General features: G+C 39.0%; 1 protein-coding gene across 8 annotated transcripts in view; it reads left to right on the plus strand.

The window, feature by feature from the left end:
• INSC (INSC spindle orientation adaptor protein) overlaps positions 1-15,116 on the plus strand; it is a 128,536-nt gene that overhangs the window by 22,227 nt on the left and 91,193 nt on the right. Inside the window, exon 1 of one of the 8 annotated variants that reach the window (XM_085550200.1) lies at positions 1,883-3,067. The exons of the other annotated variants lie outside the window; for them this stretch is intronic. The gene's annotated coding sequence lies outside the window, so the exon portion shown is untranslated. Of the gene's footprint in view, positions 1-1,882; positions 3,068-15,116 lie in introns of those variants that run through there. 8 annotated transcript variants of the gene reach the window in all.

Genomic DNA, 15,116 nt, shown 5'->3' on the forward strand with positions numbered 1-15,116 from the left:
GTTATTGCGTGCCTGCCTAATATTAATGAGAGTAAAGCAGGACTTGGTTTAAAACTTATATTTTATAATAATGCATTGCTCCTTTGAAAGGTGGGGAAAATTTGAATGAATTGCTGTGCTAATTCATTCATACAGTTAATCATGTTTATATGAAAAATATTTCAGTTTTAAGTAGTTTCTTCATATGTTGATGAAAAATTCAGTGAGTGAGCTGCTAATAGACAAATTACTGATAGAATGATGTAAAGACTGAATGGTAGGAATCTGTTACTTCTAAGTGAAGGGATATTTAGTTGTGTAGAAATGTCTGTGATTTCTTTAATTCTCCTGGATGCTCTGTTAGAGCTATCTGAAATCTTTCATAGATTGCCAGCTTCAAGGGAGTAGGAGGTCCCTCTCCTGGTATATCATTTATACAGTAAGCTTGTTTTTCTTGAAAGGAGATTGCAGTACCAGATGCCTCCAAAGTGTTGCTAATTTAGTTACTACTTCTTAGCACAAGTGTGCAGTGTGCAAGGAACGGGTAAAGCATCCTCTGCCTTCTGTTCTCTTTGTGAAGCCTGCTGAGCAAGGTGGGGAACTACTTGTATTTAGCCGAAGAAGTAGCTTTGCCCATTCCCATACCTCTTCCCCAAATCAGTTCTGGAGTAACAAAATTCAGAAGTGATGGAGAAGGCTGTGAGGCTGTTCAAAGGTTGAGCTGTTGACAGAACTTGAATGTGTCAGCTCTGTCAGCAAGAACTCTTTATAATTTTCTTCAGTTAGTGCTGATCAAAATTCATATTTGCATTCTGTGGTCTTTGCTTACAGCATGGAAATAAAAGGTAATGTCAAAAGGAAACTAAAGATATTGCTATAAATACTGCTAGGCCTTGCTGAATGTAGCTGTACATTATTATAGCTCTAGTGCAGAAAAGTGTAGAGTCCAAATTGCTGCTAGAAACTGTAGGCAATAATAAAATCAGAGCAAATGTAAGGTATGGTTTTCTTGTATTGCAGTATCAAAATAATATTCTCTAGTCCTATGGACCTTTGGTGATGGAAAACAAGTGCTTATGCTGGTGAGAATTCAGTAGGTCACTTGATTAAATAAGGCTCACAGAAGTGGACTGTTGTATTTATTCTGGAGAGCCCTTATCGCCCCTTTGGGATGAGAGCGCAGGATGAAGTTCTCTTTGAGCACTGTTACACTGGTTGCTGCAGTGGAAATGCCACCCTTTGTTCAAAGGATCTGTGCTTTCTAGTGACATGAAAGGTGTTTCTTTTCAGGTGGATAAATGAATCATAGAATATCCTCAGTTGGATGTGACCCACAAGGACTGCCGAGTCTCACTTTGAATGAGATTAATGTATACCAGTTTAGGACTTCTTGATCATCTGTACATAGTCATGCTGTTCTGTTCAGGAAGCTTGAAGCTCACAGAGTAAAGTCTGCAGCATTTAACTGTTGTGACAATCTTTGCAGCAAGTCCAGTTCACTTACAGAGTGCTAGAGTTATTGTATGTAAGGTACAGTTGTGCTAAAATTGTTTCCTTATGTGGCACATGAGCAACGATGTTGGTCCGCCTCATATATGAATAGACTCTCTATGTTTTGTGATTTGATTGCATCTCCAGATTAGTGAGAGGAATCATCAGAAGTTCTGTGCAGATAACTTTTCTGAAGATTTCTGAAACAATAATTGAAAAAGGTTATTTCTGCTTTATACACTTGGCATTTACTGCAGAGGTTTTATTTTTCTCCTGCAAAGTGATGAGCAATAGGTGAGGTAGTTTTGATTCTAGAACCAGAAGTTTCTGATGGTGAACTTCAGTACGCCAGCATTGCAGAGCTATACTGTGCGTGCTGGCAAGGTGTATGCTAAGCTGTTTTTATTTCAATTATATAAATGGTTGGGATGGTCTTAGATACTTCCATATTTTTTCCTTATGTTGCTTTATGCTTACAGTAGGAATTATCTTTGGTGTTTGGTATATTCATGTTTGTGCAAATTATTCCTGTGTAGAACAGTATTTCTAGGGATCGGAAGGCTGAATGATGAGGAGCAGATGCTTGTCAGCACTTGTGCTTTGTCACCCTGGTGTGCTGACACCTGCATCATGTGTTAGGACACTATCCTCCTGACAGCCCTATCAATGTTACTGCTCTGTTACGGTCTACGTACAATGTTACTGTCTATCTACAATGCTACTGTCTCCAAAGGGGAAACAGTCTAGTAAGAGGCCCTGGGGTACTGGCAAACAAGCTGTAATTTTGCTATCCCCTTTTTCCTTTTTCTCATAAGTGGTTAATTAGTTTTCATTTGAGATTGAGTTGTAATATTATTGTCCTGTGCTCAGCTTATCATACACAAGATCATCACCACGTGTGCTCTTTTTAATGTTCTTATCCTTAGACTACTGTTTACCTGCAACTATGTATTTTGGGTATTACTCCCTCACCTCAATGTGTGTCTAAAGACTTGGTCATCATGTGCTGTGATTCTAGCATGAAAGCATTGCAAGTCTGTTCAACACATTGATGTCTCATATTTTATCATTTGAAACAGATTGCAGCTACGTTCTGCGTATTTAATTTGCCTAAAAAATTACTTTGGCCAAATTTTCACATCTTAGAGTTATTCAATTTACTCTAATGGTCTTTAACTGAGAGTTATGTTCACACAATGAAGGTTAAAATGGACAGTTTTTCATTTCTCTATGGTTTACTGACTAAATAAGCAAGACAAAGGCAATTGAAAGGGAAGAATAGCCCATTGCTATTTAATATTGTTCCTTTTGTAGAAGATAGAGGATGTAGTCTAGCAAAGCAGACATTCTTCTTCAAAGGGCATGCTCAAGTCTCAATGAAGCAAACTGGCCTGAAGTTTGTTTCATTTATTCTCTATAAATTCCAGGGTGGCCATGCATTTTGCTGAGTCAAGAAGGATGTAAGTGACTCACTGGCTGTGTAGGAACCAGGACCAGAATCTGATTGTTGCACTAACCAGACAAACACATCAGCCCAGAGAAATGCCTCAGTTCCAAATGAGCCACCAGAAGTAGCTGCTGCCTAATGGCACTTCAGGTAGGCATGCTGTGCAGCTATTCCAATGAGGCATTACAAAGGGGGCATATTCTTTTCCCTATAGTCTTCCTGAAAGCTTCTATACTAGGTTTCTCTGTAGTTTCATCAAGAGCTATGTCAGAAGCATAGTAACCACTTTTTGCACCATGCATTTTAATGGAAAAAGCAGCTGTGCCAAGTCTTGCGTGGAGCGGCCTATGCTCTGAGCTGCAGGGTGGTTGGCAAGGTTATGAGCAAGCAGTGAAGATCAATGCAACAAATTTCAGTGAAGCGTGACAAGAAGTGTCGAGGTTGCTGGCCCTGAAGTAGCAAAGCAGGTGTCAGGTTTTAAGCATTTTCATTATTCTTCCTATGAGTGCCCTTAAGTACTTAGCTGGGCTGGGATCCTGGAAAAACTGAAGCCTTTGGTGTTTTTGCATGTGAAGCAGTGTAAGTTACTTTGGATTTACAACTTTTCATTAGGTTATCTAACACAGGTATATTACCTGTTTTGTTTGGTTGCTTTTACTTTTTTATGTGCTTGTATATAGGTTCTCATATTTCAGATTCTGCTATTAGATTGCTCTAGATATGCAAATGTGTCTAAAGGGCTTTGGGGGTGGGAGGAGGGAAGGACCAACAACAACCAAACAGAAACACTATAAAAACTAGAAAATACCCTTTCAGAGCTTTGTAGTTCTCTTTAAGAACATCCTATATCTTGACGAATAAGTCAGAATAGAGAAGGAATCATTTGTATTCTGATCTGAAAGAGATGAGCCTGAAGCCTGCTGTATTTGAACTTAGGCTTTATCTGTGGCTTCATGCTATCTAGCAACAACTGATCTTCTTGCCTTTCTTTCAAAAAAAATAAAAAAAACTGTGCAGGTAAAAACTTGTAGCTAAGAGCAAACCACTGTAATGATAATTAGTTATACTAGAAACCAAGCACTGTAGAGCTTGATTCTGCTTACGTTTCATGATTGTATTAAACAGTCCTCTATCTTGGGTGATGATCCCTTTCCATTTTATCAAGTTTCTTAATGTTGTTTTTAAACCTTATTGAAGAAGCAACTGGGGGGATGGATGGCAAATCCTGTATGCAGTCAATTTTTTAAAGGTGTTAGCATAAACTAGTTGGATTAAGTGCGAATGACTGTTCAGAGTAAAACAGCATATAGTTCTACTTGCTGATAAGAAGAAAAGTGAATCAAAATGGGGAGCTGTAACAAGTCAGGCAGAGGGAGCTGAACTGTGCTTGTGCTGTTGTAGCTGGTTTTCTGGAAAAGGATTCTGACAAGTTCATTGAGAGTCTGAGAATGCAGCCATTCTTTCTTGGAGAAGCAAACTTTAGGCAGAGGAGTTTTGTTCCAGCTTTAGAAAGTCTGTCTTCCCCAGCTAATGAGTTCGTCTGACTTAGATGGGCTTCAGCTTCCAGCACCAAAAACTGGGCCAAAGAAAAAAAACAGAGAGGATATGATTGTAGAAAGAATTGTAATTATACTTTAAATAAGCAACTAAATGCTGATCGTCTGGAAATGATCACCAGATGGACCTGACTATTTGAACATATTTTCAAAGGGGCTGAATTGGCCACTTCTCCTCTAAAAACTCTTTTTGGTAACAAAACAAGAGCTCAGCTTTCATTGCTTGCTCCAGCAGAAGTAAGGGGAATTGAGTCTGCTTTCAACATTATGCTAACTGCTGACTGAGACTTTGGATTAATATCTGTCTTCCAGTGGGGCCCAAACTAGTAGGCAGGGCAGTATTAACAAAAAAAAAAAATACAGCTAGTAGAGCTTTACACATTGTGAAATTCAAAATGGTTTCCTTGATTTATCCAAAGTCAGGTACTGAATGAATAATTACAGACACTTAGAAAGCCAGCGTGAAGGCTGCACAGGCAACTGCTCTTTGCCTTTGGTGTTGGGAGGAGCCACGGGGGAGAGACAAGCTGGAAGGAAGCATGTTGCTGAAGATGCTGCATTATTCTTGTTCTCCAGATCACTGTCTCCCGTCATGTTTCAAGAGAAGTGGAAGAAAGCTGCAACAGATGTGGTTACATGCTGCCAGCACTAGGGACCAGGTAGACTGCTAACTTGAAATCATCTGCCAGAATGTAGTTGAGCATTAGGGCGAGTCTGTGAATATAGGGCTAATGCTTTTCCATTTCAGGACAGAAACGAGGCCTTGTTAGTTGACTGCTGGAGCTATCATCTTTTTAAATTTTTGTTTAGTAACTTTCCATTTCCATCAACAACACGAAATCCACCTAAACAACCCCCTTTCATTTGCCACCAAATTGAGCCTAAAATGAATTATGTGACTGAATAATAGCAAAGTAACATGGAAATAAATCATTACCTCACACGTCCTATGACATTACATAACTGCAGTGCATGCATGGAACTTACACCTAATTCCTTTCCTCAGAATTATACAGCAGAGGGAGAAACGGGACATTGTTTTTATTTTTGAATGTATTTTTAAACAAAATGTAACAGCATTCACCCCCTTAGCACTTAGTCTCTTAGCACCCCCTTAGAACTTAGTATTGTCTTCCTTTGTAGTGATAAGAATACCTATTTCATTTTCTTCAGATTATTCTAGCTGTGGCAGTAATTAATGGGATATTTTTCTAATAATGATTTCTTGGTTGAATGCCTTGAGTTCGTTGTCATATGTAACTTCAAAGTTCGTTGTCATATGTAACTTAACAGTAACTAGTTCTTAAATGCGATAGGTAGAGTGGCAAAACTTTAGGAAGAGCAACTGAATATGCTTCTGATTATGCAACATCCCTCCAGATTCCTTTGCTCTTTAAATTACTCTCCAATACCCTTCAGCTAATTGTGAGAACACATAATTTTTTTATTTATTTTTTTCCTGGCTGTTTTCTGCAGAGATGGATCATTGTATCACATACCCCAAATTTCTATTAAGTCAGTGCCTACTTCAGGACAGAGCAAGAGAAGTTCAGAAGCGCACGTTGGTAAAACTGGGTTATTGCATGCTGTTCTTAGATAGTAGTTCTCTATGGCAAGGTGAGCCATATTTTCAGGTAGTGTAAACCAGCTCTGCTCCATGATTGTCATCTCTTGCTGGGATCCATGCTGTCCTCTGGCAAAACAGCAGCTGTTGTTTGTATTATGTTCCCAATGGACTTGTATTAAAACATTACATAATCAGAGATGTACTTTCTGTTATCCTGGAAATCATGTTATTTGACCCAGAGCATTGGTGCACTTTGAAATTAGCGTTTCTGATGCTTTTTGCTTTGTTTTCTTTGTTTGAAAATCTGATCTGATTCCTTTAAATGGTTCTTAAATATCTGTTTCACAAGATCTATTTTCATTTGGAGAAAGAACTTACATGAAAACTAGCTTGCTTGGAACGTAAAGACCTGCTGATCTTTAGCTGTGTTAAGATTGCAGCTGGAGTCCCAATGGAAAATTTAACAGGTATAAATACATATATCAGAACTTTTTTGAGTTATCAGAAAGCAGCCAGAAAATGTAAAAGAAAATGTAAAAGTACTGTTGGGAGCAATCTTCCAAGGCTGGCTGGGCTCTCTATTTTCCCAGGCACTGCAGCTGACAAAGCCAACCTATTCAGAGAGGCAAGCACAGGAAGAATTTAAACTAGGTCAACTTGTTCTCAAAGATCAGGATCTGAGTAACTTGAAAATGCTGATGGGTTTTGTTTGTTTGTTTTCCCCCCCCCCACCTCCACATAATGAAACTATACTGCCAAGCTTATGGGTTTTAGACACGTCTATCCTAAATGCAATGGAGTTTGAATGCATTGATTGCACCAATAGTGGACTGATCTTCAGGTTTGCCATTTGTTCCAACTTTTGTTTGTTACAGGCCATGTGAGATGTGTCAGGATGGCTGGCTGTATTCTGTAGGCAGTATTTATTATGTGTCAAAAAGCATCACTGTTACTGTGCAATGGAGCAAGCAGCTGTAATGGTTGACGTCAGTCCATGTGAGACTTCAGTAGCAGACTGAAACTTTTGCGGCTGCTCTTTAGACTTCTCTTTTTCAATTTAGCGTATCAATCTGCATACTATTAGGGTAGGCAAAGACCTGCTCCTGAGACACTGTAGTCTCACTACCAGGGATAATTGTTACTGCTTGCATGAAGTCCCACCAGGGAAGATCTGAATGGTGGAGAATCTCTATAGTGAGAGAAGACAGAGAGAAAAGCAAGCTTGGAAAAATCCCACTGCTTTTTGCATATTCAATTTCCTGCGTCTTAAGAAACATGCTTACCTTTGATTTATTTTGGTCTGATATCTATCCCTTGTGGTTTTTCCTCCCTCTCTCCCCACTCATACAAATACTCTGCCAAATCCAGAATAATGTGAAAAAAGAAATATACTAGCTGTGTCTACACTGAGGAAGTGGTTTCCTTCAAAATGGTAACCATATGAAAACCATAAATGCTGATACCAAAACTATAGTTGAATATACGGATGTGGACTCTGAAAAAAAGGGAAATGGGATCTGTTTGGTAACTAAAAAGAAAATCTTGTTGCTGCCTAGGATTTTTGCCAAAGCACAGTGAAGTAAGGTTACTTTTGGTGTGTTGTGTGGCAGCATTTTTTTTCCTCTTGCTTTCTGTTTAAGGCGCTCTTAGAAACCTGAGTATGGGTGAAGAAGTCTGGTGAGACTTCATATTTTCAAGGATTCTCTACAAGAGAAGTGGTTGTATGCTCTAGAAACAAAAGAGTCTGGCTGCGCTGCATGGAACTGTTAAGGCATCACTTTTTAGCCAGTGTGGGGCACAGATTTACCCTCCTTTCAGGTAGTATAGCCCCCATGGCTTGGCTAAAGCTCCACGTTAAGTAGTCTTGCACCTCAGCTAAGTGATTCAGAATGGTATCTTTTGGCTTATGCTGGCTGATGTTTGGAAGGTAGGTTGGTCACTGCCAGTTTGGAGCTTCCACATGCATCGCTTTGTATTAGATTCTTCCACTGGTAGAAGGCTTTTGGAATAAACATCTGTGTTTCAGTTGGCTTTGAACAAAAAAGGGATTTCCCTTTAAAAGATCTTCCATTCTTCAACCTTATGAGTTATAAACATTAGTGTCTTGTTTGTTCTGCTGAGATTCCCACTTTGGTGCAAGTTACAAAATGGGTTAATAGATTTATTTTAAAGATAGATGTCTTTTAAAGCAATAAGGAGGAATGAATACACAGCAGTCACAGAAATAGAGGTTGCCAGGGATGACATAGAATGCAGAACTGATTAGAACTACAGAAAATGGGGTATTTACTTATAGGAAATTGAGAATTGCCTGTTTTTCTTCTTTTTAAATTAAAAAAAAAAGTCCCAAAGCTAACTTTCTCCTTTCACAGATGAACTAAGCAGCTCCTGAGGTTGTTGGGAGACCTGGAAGACCTCAGGGACTGGTTCTACTTCATGCTTGGTGCTATTAAAAATGCTGTGTATATACTTTAGGTAAACCTGTATGAATTATGAAACGAGGGAGAGGGACCATTATAAGATGGCATAGCCAGTGCCTTGTGGAAGTGTTGCCTGTCCCTTTATTTAGCTAAGTGTTCCTCTAGCTAGAAAACAATGTCAATTAGTTTGAGAAAAACCTCTCAAAGCTGGATGTTATGGGAGCAGGTTTAGGCTCACTAAGCATCATGTCATTTTCTGGCTGATACGTGTGCCTGACCTTTAATGTCTGTTAACTGTAATATGAATGAGAATGCAGGGCACCTGCATAAGATAGAAACTGCACTCTTTTGCTATAATTGTACTCTGTTCTGCCTCTTAGCAAGGGGTGTCCAAGTGTTTTGGAAATGCTGCTTGTGAATCAAATCTATTTGGATCAGTTAACATGTTAGTTTTGGAGAAACTTCTGTGTGACTGATACAGCAGGGAATGGCAGCAAAAGAGATGGGGGCACGGGAGCTTCAAGTCCCTGTGTCTCTATTTTCCTCTCTGTGCCATCCAAAAGGGTGAAGTCAAGTGACTAATTCTTGGCTAAGTTGTACCTTATGCAAGTTACACCTAAACTTTCTTGGCAATCACATCAGCTCCATTCTTGGGTCATAATCCCTCCAACTGCATGGGACCTCTGCACCCCATGACAGCCTGCTTCTAGGGAAGGACTTGTCTGCAAAGAGCCAGGGGTAAAACTGTCTCCTCCAGCCTCCTTCACCTCATTCTTATGGCTGTGGTCACTCAGAAAATTTCTGAACAACTGTTCAGAAATATGCATGCTATTTTGTATACTCAATATTTCATTTTTTAATCCTGCTCAGCATAGCTATGATGGGTAGCAGCTTTATTGGCAGTGTACCTTGAATGTCTCAATTGCTCTGGGCTTGCTATTTGGCTGTCCAGGGGATTTCAGAATTATAGAAATGTTTATTATTAGGTGAAGAGAAGTGGGTCCGTGTTCACATTATTCCTGTTTGTTTTTAATTTATATATATATATATTTCTGGGTGATTTCAAGGGCTATGCTATACTGAATTTCTTAGTAAATGAAGAATTTGGCTTGCAATCTGGCTTAACTCAGTGCCTTTCAGACAGGTAATTTTTCAGCCAAAAGTAACAGTGGAACTTTTCAGAGGATCATCACATACTTAAAGAATGCAAGCCTGGGCCACTTGTGCAGTGGAGGAATGTCAGCATATTTAATTCTGTTTAGTCTAAGAGCAGGAGGGGGAGAAGGGAAGATGTGTAGGTAAAGCAGAGTTGTCCACTCTGGAGGGTGAAGAACCAGAATACAACTTGCTGAGGCCTGGAATTGTTACTAATATAATTTGTATTACAACATTCCCTGAAAAGTCAGATAGAGAGGATTTCTGAGTTTCTGTGAATGATGGAATGGGTGTGCTTGGTATGAATTTGCACAGCACCTGTTGGTTAAAGCCACTGAAGATTTCAGCTAATATTTGATTGAAATACATTTTGCTCTGAAGGAGTTAGGAGTTAAAAGGTGATAAATACTTCATAAGAAGGGGAAACTAGCTAGCAAAATAAGTATAAAATTGCAGACAATAGCCCCTGGGGCCATTGAAAAGCAGACCTTCCTTAGGAATTCAAGAATGGTGTGTAAGAGGTCTTCTGAGAAATCTGACCAGTGTTTTTACATAGGTGGCACCAAATATCAGTTAAGTTCCTAGTAGTCCAGGGGCAGTGAACAGATTCTGTGCCTAAGCCCATTGTCCTTGACAGGCTGAAACCCTTTGCTCATGGAGAAATGTGTAAATGCATATGAAGAACAGGAGGCATTAGATTGTGCAAGCAGCATTAGAAGAGATGAAGCAAAGGAAAGCTAAGTAGTCAATTCTGTAGCCATTCAAACATGTACTTTGAATATAAAAGCTGGCTACAGTTGTAGTTACTGTAGTGTGGTGCTCACAGTCCCTGGGGCAAACTTCACTTGCTGGCATAGGCAAGTGCAACTTCCATTAAAATTAGTAGGATCTGTGTCTGCTGAACTTGGCTCTCTGCCTAGGGAAAATTAAATGCACTGGCAAGTTAGACAATGTTCTTCTATTTGGGATGCCTGGTACTTGTTCTGCAATGATCTATATTCACACAAGATAAACTCCAAAAATCGGTGAGCTGGGAGGGGTCAAGCACGATGCCTGTTAGTTTCTTCCCTCTCTTTTAAATGCTAGAAACATAGGAGCTGTGCAAAGATGGCCATTGGCAGCCTCAGGGCACAGGAGCTTTACTTATGCCTTGGACTTCGTGCTCATACCCATGAGAAGGAGAATTTTTCCTTTAAAAAGCTTGTCCTTTATCTGATTAATTTTCTGAATCCCTTTTCTTATTTTGTAGGGCAGCAGAGCTGTCCTTTCCCTGTAATCCAGGAAGAAAAAAATATCCCTCTGCCCAAATATCTTGGGAGATTCAGTCCTCTCTTTGAAGGTGAGGTAGGCACTTAGTATATAAATCCCATTACAATCAATTGAGAGTCAGGACTGCAGATTCCCCAGATCTTTTTCTTTTTTTAAAGGAAATTTGGTTTCCTACGCTCCAGGGGCATGTGTTTAAAGAAGGAAAAATCTCATTGTGCACAACTTGAAATTAAAGTCAAAGAGAAAACAGTTGAACAAGATGCTGCCTAATGGCATTCCTTGTGCTGCGTGATGACTGACTTCTGAAGTAGGCAGAATTGTATTATCCGGAGTTGCAACATCAGTATCTCTTAGAATGTTTACAATAACATCGTGACGGTGATGAGTATTGCAGAGTGCATTTTCTTGCTGTGGATTAAACAATTGATTCTGAAAGATTAAAATGCCCCACCTGCCTTCTTGCACACTTCTGTTTTGCCATGTCAAACAATATAAAATGAATGCTGCACTTCCCTCTATCTAATTGAATAATTTACTGTAAATAGCTGTCATTTACTTTAGAGCAGTAGGGGATCATTAGCCAAATGGATGTGAGTAAGTCATGCCTTTAATGCGTTAGAGGGGCCTAAAATGGAATCATCTAAATGGGACCATCAATACAGCATGCTGAATTAAGTCAGAGGCACTTAAAGCTTTAAGTCCTCTTTCTTGTAAATTACATGCTCCCTTGGCAGAAAGGTAATCAAGAACTTGCATAAAATATGGCATCTTTGTTTCTAAGCTTTATTTTTAGTGAAGAAAATAGTACAATTTAGATGACATGATTGGTAGGTATAACTGTGTTTTGGATTTCCCTCATTTTAATTACATTCCTCCCTCACTGATTGAAGACTTCTTGCTCGCAAATAGCTACTTGTGCTGACTAATATTGTCTCTATTCTGTGAATAAGATGAACGAGTAATAAAATAGCTTCTCTTGACTTCTATGAGTATATGACCTGGTAATTATTTGCAGAATTTTGTGTTTTGTACATGCAATTTTAGCAGGATCTTAACCCCTAAATATACCATATGCTTTGGATTTATTTCACCACTGAAATCACCATCAGGGCTATTGGGTACTTCAATGTGTTTTGCCTTTCTTATTGATTTCTCCTGGCCTCAGGCTTACCTCTGGTTCTCCTGGTCTGTTCTTTGACATCTTGGAAGAGGTTGGTCTTTATCTAGAATCAAAACCTCTAATTTCAATCTTATTTGAAGAGAAGGAAGCAAGACAGGGAGCAACTGTTGTGAGATACCAGTCCTGATGATGATGATTTTTGTTCTTAGATTAGGGATAAGTTTAAGTTCTGTTACTAAGGAGTGTGTTCCTTTATGAAGTTTACTGATGTGTATTCTACCATCAGCTGGTTAGCTGAGTTCCAGAGAAAGCATGGGAACAAATGGCACTTCCCTTCTGAGATTTAACTTTTCTCTCTTTTATTGTCATATTTTAGGGTTTCTAAGTTAAACAGCCTGAATTCTCCTCTTCTCCTCTGCACCTTCCCCCCTCCCCCCCCCCCCCCCCCCCCCCCCACCAAAGATCCCTTCAGTCATCTCATGTCAGTGGTAAACCACCCCACTTCTAAAAATCTCCTTTTTTGTACACTAGATATTCTAGTCTCATGTATATTAAATATTCTGTTCTCAGAATTAGCTTTAGTTAGATATTTCAAAATCAGCTGAAGGCTTGTGGGCTGTAAATAAAGCAAACAAACAAACAAAAAAGAAAACAACAAACAAACCCCAACATCCAAATGAGCAGCAACAGAAAAACCTACTCCAAAAACATTGTAAATATAATTGGTCATGAGGGCGTTGGGAAGAACGGAAGCATTAGATACACCATCAATGCAGAGTATGAAGTTAAGTAACTTGCTCTGTAACTTGAAGAAAGTTGGTGAAAAACCTTATTGTAGAAAGTAGGATGACTTCCTTATTTTCATTCTTTAGCTGTAGCCACTGTCCTCTGCTTCCTGTAAATGATTTTTTCTTTTTCCTTTTTACTGAAATGGTTTATTTAAAGGTATATTCATCTTGTGCTTTGAAACTTTTCAGATTCTTCTTATGAACTGCTTTCACTTATATTGGATGAGTCATGAGTCAAAAGCTCCATCCTGTAGATCCACCATGAGTAATGCTCAGCATTTCCTTGAGTTTCCTTTTAAAAGACTATAAAATTAAAAGAAGCATCTGTTTTGATATCTTAATGGACAATTAGGTGACTGGGTGTCAGAGCTGGTTTTCATTTAACACTGCAGTAATTTATTTATTTTTTCCTCCATTTCATTGATGTCCCTTTTCTTGCTTATATGTACATGTTGCTGGTCATAGCTGTTGATCTTAATAAAAAGAAATAATTTTCAGTATTTGGGACTGCTATGTGGGCATTGGTTAAACCTCTGGAGAAAGTTTTTCACTGAGGTCTGTGATGACAGAAGCTGTCAAAGCTGGTCCATCTGCACAAGTTTCAAATTGATATGTGACACTAAAGTCACAGTAGTGAATGTCAAAAGCACAGTTTCAAGAATCTTCTTTCATGTAGGCCTTGACTGAAACATGTTACATGCAGTGCCACTGAAGCTTCTGTTTTGAGTCTTGCTGGAATAACTTGTATCTACATGTGAACTGATATGTTCAGTATCTACTGCTAGTGGGGACTGAATTGTCTGCTTGACTATTCAGATAGCAGACCCTCCCTCTTCTTGGATGCCAAGACATTAGCACATGAGGAAATGCCTATTGACAATACTCAGCAAGTTACTTCACATGCCTGGCCCTCAGATGTGTACTGGCAGAACTTAAGAGTAATTTGGTGCAGGAAATTTTGAAGTCCAGATGTTGATAGATTCTTTAAGCTTTATGAACCCTGGAAAACAAACAAACAAAAAGTCAGCCATATTTGTGGGTGGCATATTTGCTCTATCCTCATGAAGGGTTAGGAACATATCAGTTTTACTGATGAGGCTGATTATTGGCACTGATAGTAGTGGGAGAGTGGGAGATAATTGGCTTTTGGAAGTGAGTACAGTTGGGGCGGGGGGGAGGACGACGACAACTTATCGTGAAAAAGGGAGACATAAAACTTATAATCTCTCTATAGTTGGTGAACAAGGTAGCGTTGGTGAAATGACCTGTATGGAGAGATTATGGAGTTTGCTTTGCAATGCTTGTCCTCTTCTTGTAAATGGGAGATAGTCTGCTCCCATATATTGCATGTAGCAATAGAAACAAGACTTAAGACTGAAGTTTTAAATCAATGGATTAGCCTCAGCTAAGTTTTGGTGTGTTTCCACTGAAACTGTCAATACCAGACTTCTGGAAATGGAAATTCAGGAAGAATTTTCATGCTTAAAAATGTTCTTGGTCTTATATCTCCTCTCCATAGAGGATTAGTAGTGTACAGACTCCCAGTGGAAGGGAGTGACCAAAATGTTTTGAAGATGATGCTACTATGTGTCTGTTTGACTTTGGTGAAGTATTAGCAAGGAAGTTCTGTGGCATAGCCATAAGTAAGAGCAAGGCTCAAGCCAAAATTGTGTTCAAGGTCATGGCAAAGTTTTTCTATAAGGAGGAAAAATATTCTGAGATCTGAACACTTTTAAGCTTAATAAGTAGGCATTCCTTGAATTTGGCTGCTTACAGCAAAAGCTTGGCTCTGAAACCTTTACTTCCAGCTAATTCTGGTGTATGATTCTCAAGTTGTGCCATCACAAGCTATTAAAAACGCATGATAATAAAGAGACTTTTATCAGACTATTAGCTATCGTTTGCAATCAGACTTGTACAAATTGAAAGAAAAAAAATAAATTATCTTTTAATGTAACTTTTTAGAAAATTGTAAAAATATAATACAGCCATCCTGGAACGGTCAGTAAAGTATTTCATCTTGTACTCAAAACTTACTTGCCAGTTTCTTTGCATAATAAGCTACCAAACATCAATTGAGCACTGCTGTCAATTTCTGTAGTTCTGCTGACATGTAAGATGCTGGAGTCCAGCAACTCGCTATGTATTTGGGAGTTACAAATAAGAGAGAAGGATATAGGCCGTAGTTTGTATGTCTTCCAAATTTAAAGCAGTGCTTCTACACAATCACTTTTAATATTAAAGCATACAGAACTCTACTAACACTTCCTTGGCCCTTCAGTTTAGAGGCTCAGCTTAGTACAGGAGGAGAAAAGGAAAACAAA

This window comes from Coturnix japonica, chromosome 5 (assembly GCF_054131305.1).
Source record: "Coturnix japonica strain WE chromosome 5, WE-NBRP24, whole genome shotgun sequence".
In the NCBI taxonomy this organism is placed as follows: domain Eukaryota; kingdom Metazoa; phylum Chordata; class Aves; order Galliformes; family Phasianidae; genus Coturnix; species Coturnix japonica.